This window comes from Hesperophylax consimilis, chromosome 7 (genome assembly GCF_061612785.1).
Source record: "Hesperophylax consimilis isolate HC1 chromosome 7, BYU_Hcon_1.0, whole genome shotgun sequence".
Lineage (NCBI taxonomy): Eukaryota > Metazoa > Arthropoda > Insecta > Trichoptera > Limnephilidae > Hesperophylax > Hesperophylax consimilis.
Genome location: NC_142842.1, coordinates 31,657,590 through 31,666,823, shown reverse-complemented (window position 1 = coordinate 31,666,823; position 9,234 = coordinate 31,657,590).

The window sequence follows — 9,234 nt, the reverse complement described above, 5'->3', positions numbered from 1 at the left end:
TGTCCTCTTTGAAGTCTGTGTGAAGTGCATTTAAATGTTGAACGTCATTATTACCCTGGACGTTTTTCAAATACAAATTGGGGAACTAGGAAAATTCGCGGCTTCCAATGTGCAATGTTTTGCTTGAATATATTAATTCTGACGAGAAAAGGAACGAAGACTCTATTTTTATACCTCAATTAACAACATTACGAAATATAAAAATACAAATATCAAATAAGTAATTTCTCAGTCTATTATATTTGTGTTAGGTCTATTGTGTCATTTACAGAACTCCTAAATGCTGACTTGAGGTAAATGGGGGTCCGCTCGTATGTACCCCCATTTGAATCTCGTGGACCCCCAAATTTTTTTCTCACTGACATAGACCCCCAGCATGCCGATATCGACCCCTGGGGGTCCATACAGACCACTTTGGGAACCTCTGATCTAAATGTTACCACCTGCGGCGATGAAAAAAATATTTCCCGGCAACTGAATAAAAATTGTATCTATGTTTAAGTCGCTATGGAAGATACTTATAGGGCAATTTGCGTTGCCATCCAATTAATTGTAACTAGAAATAATTTACCTGTTTTAGAAAGAAGAAAAAAAATCTGTGTTATTAGTGGTGTAATATCCTTGATACTTGTGTTAGAGCTTAACCATAAATGGCAGTAGATATTGGTCTATCAGGCTACCCATAGATGGCGTACAACTGTCGAGTATTGTAGATACCGAGAGTATAAAAAATAAGGTGGGAACCCAAGGTCGGGGTCTAACACTAATATCAAAGATATTACAGATGGCATGTGACACGTGATTCTTATTACTTGGTATTGAGACTGATTAATCAGTTGATTGTAGTGACGTCCATGTACTTGAAAATAAATTTCACGCCAAAAAATCGTTAATACTTTATTTCAAAGCCGTCAGAGAAGATGCATACATCAAATAAAAGTTTTTTCGAAAAAAATATTTAGCGCAAGCGATTTTGAACTGATTCCTAATACGGTTTCTTTGTAGATAAGGGTTAAAATCGCTTGAAAAAATTCATCAATTTTTCGTATGGAGGACGCCTGTGTCCTATCTACAGTTAACAGATTGAGCCTGTTAGAACGATTGATAAAAAGCTTGATTGATAGAAATTAGCACCTATTTGATGCACGCATCAAAATCTCTTATTTGAACATGATTAATATGAAATTCAAATCATCAGCGCGCGGCACAGGTATAGAATATACAAGGTAGACCTGTTCTGCACAAAATCTGACCTCAACGGCAGCGTCAAATTTCGCTAACAAAGGGTTTTAAAAAAATAAATAATATAACAGTAATTAACAAACGTGTGATCGTATTTTGATTTAAAAGATAAGTGAACTCCAATTTGCGTAAAACCCTTTCATTCCTAGGCCCAAAATTGGCAAGTGATATTTGTTATCAGTTTTATAGCCTCCATAGGTTGCAGGTTCAAGTCCAGGCGTGCGCAAGTGAATTTTAATTGGCTGTTGTTCTTTCATAATTCATCATTTGCACAATATTTTAATATATTTTAATATTTTACAATTAAATATCCCTGTCGAAGACTTAAAATACAATTTCTTATTAAATACTCTAAAAATACATACATTAGAAGATAGACGTAAAATAAACGATTTAACGTTCTAATTCAAAATACTTAACTCTAAATTCGACTGTTGTGAACTCCTGCAACTTATAAACATACATACACCCACAGTAACAACACGACAAAATACAATATTCTACAGCAGCACACATAAGCGTAACTACATTGCCCACTCTCCGATACAACGACTTCACACCATGGGAAATCATTACTTGGGTGAGGTTGACATATTCAATACCAACTTGGCAAGTTTTGTGGATCATTTAAAACATTTATTTCAACGATACTCCTAAACACATCATGTAAACCAACAAATAGCTGTAATTTTCTGTTTTTGTTTCTTGTGTTTGTATGACTTGTTGCATAGCTTTTTTCTAATGTAATTTTATTCTTATTTTTTATGTTTGAAAATTTTTGTCAAATTAAAATTATACTACCAACCATGTAAAAGCCCTCTGGGCGTTAAATAAATAAATAAAAATAATAAATAAAAAAATATTATGTAGTATATTTGCGGCACGTTCTAGTGTGGCAGATACTGTCAGTATCGCCCTGGTGTAAGACCACCATTCAAAATCGAAACTTTGCTTGAAATGGCTTTGACCGTGTTTGGTGACCAAATCTGAATAGCCAGGGACTTCCTCACATTCTCCTGTCCCATCTTCTTTCCTTGGTAGCTTCATAACATTCCCCGATCGGGGATACTATAGTCTCACTAGCTACAGACGAATTGAAGAAGTTGGGATTCAAGTGCGGTACACACGTAAAAGATTATATTAAAGGTTATTGAATTTAAATATTTATCAATTTCACCCAAAATACCGGCATAGCACACTTCTGCCGGTGATTTTCATCAGTGGTTAAAAATGTTAAATGTTTTAATGAAGGAATCGTATAGCATTTTATATATCCACGGCGGGACAACCAACAGAACCGCTTCGAGAGCGTACCCTCTGCTATTTGTGTATTTATAATTTATATTTGCGAACAAAATTTACCTTCGGATAATAATTATGAATAAACACCCACGAGTTCGCCTTTTAATCAAATCATGGCAGCCATTTTTAATTTTATCAATTATTATCATTGCGTTCCGCGGGATTTCCCGCCTAAATTCAAAATTACGCTCGGTTTGGCGGACAAAATGGAGGATTAATTCAACATGGCCGCAAAGGATTGCCCGAGCATTAATAATAAATATCGAATATTATCGTCATTAAAATGTTTGAGAGCATAGCATAATTTGTATTGGCGAACTTGAATATTTTCCTAATTAGAACTCGAAGTTCGTCAAGTGTCAATATTTGAATAACTGATATTACTATTTGAGATAACTAACATAAAATAATCCGTAAAGTGGTTCCGTGACATAAAGTCATAAAAAGAAAAAATGAACCGACAAATCCTATTTAACCAAGTTTTTGTTTCATCACTCTTTATGACTTTACATCACTTTTTAACGTGTGTTGAATTGTCATTTCGATGAGTTATCCAGTCACCTCCAAAAGTACACCTGATGTTTAACTTACGGCAATTCAAATTAAACATTTTAACCACAGGTTAACATAGACACATAGGTACATAAACATTTTTGTCTTCTTGTATTTCAATTCAAAATACTTTATTTATCTAACAACTAGTTGCCGTGTACGCGGCGTTGCTAGACTTTTCTCTAATTTTAATAATTATAATATCCATGTATTATATATAGAAGCCTTCCGGAAAAAAATTCTAAATGATAGTGAAAACCCTATCAAACTCCATTGCATAATTTAGAAGAACTAAGCGCACAAACAGACGGACACGGATAATGACTTTGTTCTGTACTATTTATAGATATCAATGTATTGTCACGATCATGAATTTACTAAAAGTTTGTCAGGAAACAGCCATTATGATCTGGGATGTTTTCGAACGTTCCAGACTATTCCCGAACATTTCACAACATTCCAGAAGCACACACTTCAGGTAATAACGGGAACCTTCTTGATTGATGGGGGATAGAGGGCTACCACACCATATAACTCCCTTGATCTTACCAGGATTCGTTTCTGAGTTTTACCGCCACGCATATTGTACACTTATTTTTACAATATATATTGATTATTACAGTATGCCATAGTTTCTCAACCTTTTTAGCAACGCGACCCCATTAAAAGATAAAAAATAACATGAAAAACCTGGCGCCCCCTAAATATATATATTATTGAAGAAGACAATAATAAAGTAAACAAAAAATGTCACAGAAAAATGAAAATGTAACCGTCTCAACTGGGAATCAAACCCAGGACCTCTGTATTACCGCGGCATCGCCTTTAACCACTTGGCCATTGGTTCTTAATTATTAGCGTCAATTTTATAAATCTCATATTTAAAATTCGTAATTAACATTATCTTGTTCAGACAGAGATCTTGGTTTCGATTCCCAGTTGAGACCATTTCTATATTTTTCTATGTTTTGTTCTGTTTCATGTTTCGTTTAGAATTATCGGTATTCTCTTCTCTTTCAATAATCTCTACATCACCTCTTTATTATTTTTATTTATTCGCAATACGTATGACAGTTTTATAAATCTATTACAATACACATGGCATAATTTACATAACTTTAAATATTCGACAGTAATGTATTTTAGAATAATTGCCTAAAATGACTCTTGAAACCTTCAAGGCTAATTGCTAAAAATATCAAGAGACCCTGAGATTTCATTTAGCAGCAATATACCTCTTTTCATGATATCTTGGGCCAGAATGTCCGTTCTGCTCTTGTTCTTCAAAATTAATAAAAGAAAAATTTAAGCCAATAAAAAAAAAAAATATATATATATATACATATATATTTTATCTCTAATATCAAAAAAGTATTATCACTTGCCACGAATACCGATTTGCGACAACTTTAAATCTTTGAAACGGATGTTAGAAAACAATCATTTTCTAATTCTTACTTGTGAGAAAAAGGCTTTTCTTTTATTTATTTACGCACTGGGGCGTTAACTAGTTGTGTCAACAAGGAATCTGTTGTACTTTGTAACAATGGTAAAGCAAGTAAGTGGTATCGATTTATAAAATTTAAAAAAGTTACGAAACGTTTAAGTCAAGTACATTTGAAGTAATATAGACAAGTCACTTCTTTAAAATGAGGAATAAGATAAGGTAATGAAATTAAATTGGGTAAATTATAAACAAATATAAAATATTGAAAAAAATCAAGAATATATAAAGTTAAAAATAAAGAAACGTGGGAAAAGATGTATATTCATTTTGGAGATATAAACCCGTACAATTCGGAGAAGTATTTATGAAGATTTCTTTTCGTCACTTACTAATACGGAATCTTTAAGCATGTCTGAAATCTATTACCTAATTTATAGGTATACGAGCATCATCATTTGTTTTGAAATTGGCACAGAAAAAGTCAAATTTATTTGGATGCTTTTAGTAACTAAATCCAGAAATAGTCTATTGTCACATGAAAATAATTTACTTTATTTATTTACGTATTTACGCTATAATAAACCAAGCATTAACGATATTTTTAGGTAAAATACATGTTTTTATAGAGAGTTCTGTTGTGTTTATGTGTTTCAAATTTCGATATACGTTTAAAAAACCCTTGGAACAGTGGAAAAAAACTAAACCGTCGCATCGCATTAATTAATTAAATTCCACATCTATATTTACTAGTTTATTACACTTGATTATAACTTGAAATTCATTATTTAATTAAAGGATTTTTCGTATAAGTTACTTATTTTTGAGACAGATTGTGACCGCCTCCCACTTCTAGATGCTGCAGTGGTTTCGGATATTGCTCCAATGTTGAGAAAAGATGCAGTTTGCCAACCGAAATTAATGTTAGTATAATTTTAAACATGTAACCACTCAAAATCGATTATTTTTGTAAGTGCTTACTTAATTTTTTAAACTATTGATGGATCCTTCACGTTACTTAATTATTAATTTATCGAATAAACGAGACATTTTTTATTTCGTGGCTACCCCGGAGACCCGACTGATGCAAGACCAGTGAGATTTTCATTAAAAAGTATTTAGCGAACATGAATTATAATTTAAAACGTGGAAGTCGATTAAAAATGTTTTTTATGCTGAAATGAGAATATGGTTGGTTCCTACCGGGATGTCATTTATACATTTCCTACCTTTTCCTAACAATCATCACTATTAATTGGAAACTGTTTGAAATAGAACAAAAGATTGTGCAAGTTCGAATGCCTTTGTTTTGACCAAGAAAGAAGAAAAATACTACGGTTAAATCAGGTTGCTATTCGTTTTTTTACACTACTTTTTGGCTTGATGGAAATTTCCTCTAAGTATTACGGTGTGAATTATTGTTTTGCTTTAATTAAAACTATTACTGTTGTGTCAGTTGTTATGTCTACTTTTACTTTGCAGACTTTGGGTGTTGGGAACTCTTTAAAATAGTAAAAGGTACTTAGTATAATTGGGTTTATTTACGTTGCAATAAAAGGTAGGGCTAAACTACACTGTTCGTTACCTGAGGGTAGGTAAATTTCTGAACCTCCAGACGCTTGCACTGTCCGATTATATCTCTCGCAACTACCTGCTATACAGGCGTCCTCTGGCTGGGCCCTGGCGTAAGCTTTATGTCTACCGCCATCTATCGATTTAGTACTCAATCTAATTACAATACATCACTATTACCAAATAAAGAAAGTAATTTTTTTTTTGAGATTCCAGGAATTCCACAGTGGTGAGTGAGTTGGTTAACCCTCTCCCTTCCCATTTTTTTGTATCCTACATCTACCAAGTAATTAGTTATTGTGCAATTTATTTACAACTTTACCTGAAGCTGCATAATTCGTATGTGGTTTCGGATGCAACATTAACAGAGCCGCGTTATAGATTATTTTTCTATTTTCGGATTAGATCTTCCTTTGAATCTTAGAATTAGGGATTTTCTATGCAATAATCTAGTCGCTAGTGTAGAGAACCATTAAAATTTACAGTTACTCATCTCTAACCAGTATTTTTTAGAGTAATTGAGCTATGTTAGGCATATTATGGCAAGTTTGCAAACATGTTTTGAGCGATCGATTGTCATAATATGCCAAATAATATGAACCTGAAAATATGGATACTAGATGGATTCATTAGCTTTAAACTGCAGTAAGCAATTTGTATATATTTTGAGTATCTAACAATATTAATTTACATGTAGTTGTTTTTCTGGCGTGTAGATCAATTAAATTAATGATATTTGAAAACAAACATAATAATCGTTCGAATAGCCGGTAGAAATGAAATCATAAATAACCTGTAAACTTTAATTATCGAAGCCAATACTCTACGATACTCTTTAAATAACAAAATATACGAGTATATCCTTCGAAGACAGTATAAAATGTCTTGGAATGAAAGGTGTTGGTCGTATTGAAAGTATCCGAAGGGTTTGAAGGCTTTTTTGTCAATGTATCAAATGATGTACCTGTTTTGGACACTTTATCGTTTTTGACACTTTAACGTGTTGGACAATATTACAATGCCACATTGGTAAGCCGACACTACGAAGCCGGATGCGGGTAATGTTTATGCGATATGTGTGACGGCGAAGTTAATATACATTTTGGAGAAAGTAAGTCGAGGACCATGGCTGGCGGAAAGTTTATAGTGTTTATGGGTAGTTCCATAGACATATGAATATTAGTAGACCTGCCCTAAGTGATTAAAAGCGTATTATCCCCACTCCCCATACCGGTTCCATTGGAGCCGGCTGTGCTCGCGTATGGCCTCAAGTGAAATTTGAAAACGTGACGTCATCATTCTTGTGCGAACTATGGTCGAGGCATCATCGGTTCATTTTACGAAATAACACGGCAAAATGTTGACTTGTACTATGAAAACTTGTAAAAATAGATGTGAAAAAGAGAATAAACCCAATTGTCGTATTACATTCCATATAAAAGCATTATTTTACTTTATTTTAAGCATATTCACATCGTATAATATAGATCAGTTTTAGAAACATATACATCACATCGAGAAACGTCTGGACGCGAAACACAAAGCTGGTTGGTTGCTGGGAATTAAATTATGAACATTTATAAAAGTGTCTTAACTAAATACTTTAACGAAATATTCGACTCTGAAAATAGAACCGAATTTTTTTGCCGAATTTGAACTTCACAAATTTGTTCATAACGTGGCGAGTAATTTGCGCTCCCATGTAAAAATTTCTATTCATTCAAAAGCAGATTTTACTTTTAAGAAGTAAATGGTGATATTATAATGCGAGATGCCTATTTACTGTAAGATTGATTTATTGACGAATCACAGTCAGCCTTACGCCCTTCGTTCTTCAACAGTTGATTTTACCCCTCGCCATTATCTTCTCGTCTATTAATTCCTATGTCTGTGGGTAGTTCAGACGCAGGGTGTTTATACAAGGAACACTCCTTTCTTATGTTGTTTTTTCTTACATGTGGAATCATTACGAGGTTCCTAGTTGATGGGGTCAGCTGTTGTATTTCAAACGATAATGTCGGATATGGTAAAAAAACTGCTATTCCTTCCTAGAGGAAAGTAGCCAAATATGCATTACCGTTTTGTTTTGGAATGTTCACAGTTGGAGTCTCACAAAAATCATTAACAACAAAAAAAGATTTCAACAATTTATGCAGCCATGTATTTACCTTAAACATACGGGTATTCTTATATGTCTATATCCAAAATTGGATTAAAATAATAAAATAAACTTTAATGGAACCGAATATGGAATAGGTATGTAATAGGTAGATATCATGATATTCATTACACTTCTCAGTATTCAAGTACATATAAATATACTACTCAGTAATAGGTACCTGATTACTGAGTATTATCATGATATTTATGATACTACTCAGTAATAGGTACTCGATTATTGAGTGGTATCATGTTATTCATGACAATACTTAGTGATCGGGTACCTATACTACTCATTAATAGGTACAATACTGAGTAGTATAGATAGCTGATTACTAATTAGTATCATGGATCTCAATATTTTCACAGAAAAAAAGCAAAAAAATGACTTATTTGCAAAAATCACGCAAACAACTTTCATTAAAAAAAATATTGATTTTGGAAAAAAAATCAATATACAATGTTTACAAGACTTACTGTTTTAATTTATGCTACACTTCCATTAAAGGCATATTTGCTTGTGTATGGAAGAGGAGTGTACATTTTGCAAAAAATTAAATTAACTTGGTTAATTATAGTTTTATCTATCCCAAATAAGCCAACCAAGAGAGACGAAATATAGATTCATATAGGCCATTGCATTCACCGAGAAGAAAATACATAGATACAAACTTTTTTTTAAAAAGACTTTTTGTAAAAATATATTCGTTGCGTCTCTATTGAAATTCACATCTTAGACATACGTTATTTATATTACACAATTGAAAATAGTTTAATTTTATAGTCGTGTTTATTCTTGGCTAGAAATATTAATCCGGCATTAAATATTCCACGAGATTAACTCGTATATATTAAAATACATTTAGCGAAGTTTTTGAGAAATTAACATTTCTATAACTTATCGAAGTACAATGTCATGTGCATGTCACACCACGCTATTTCCTAACTTTACGTACGGGAAG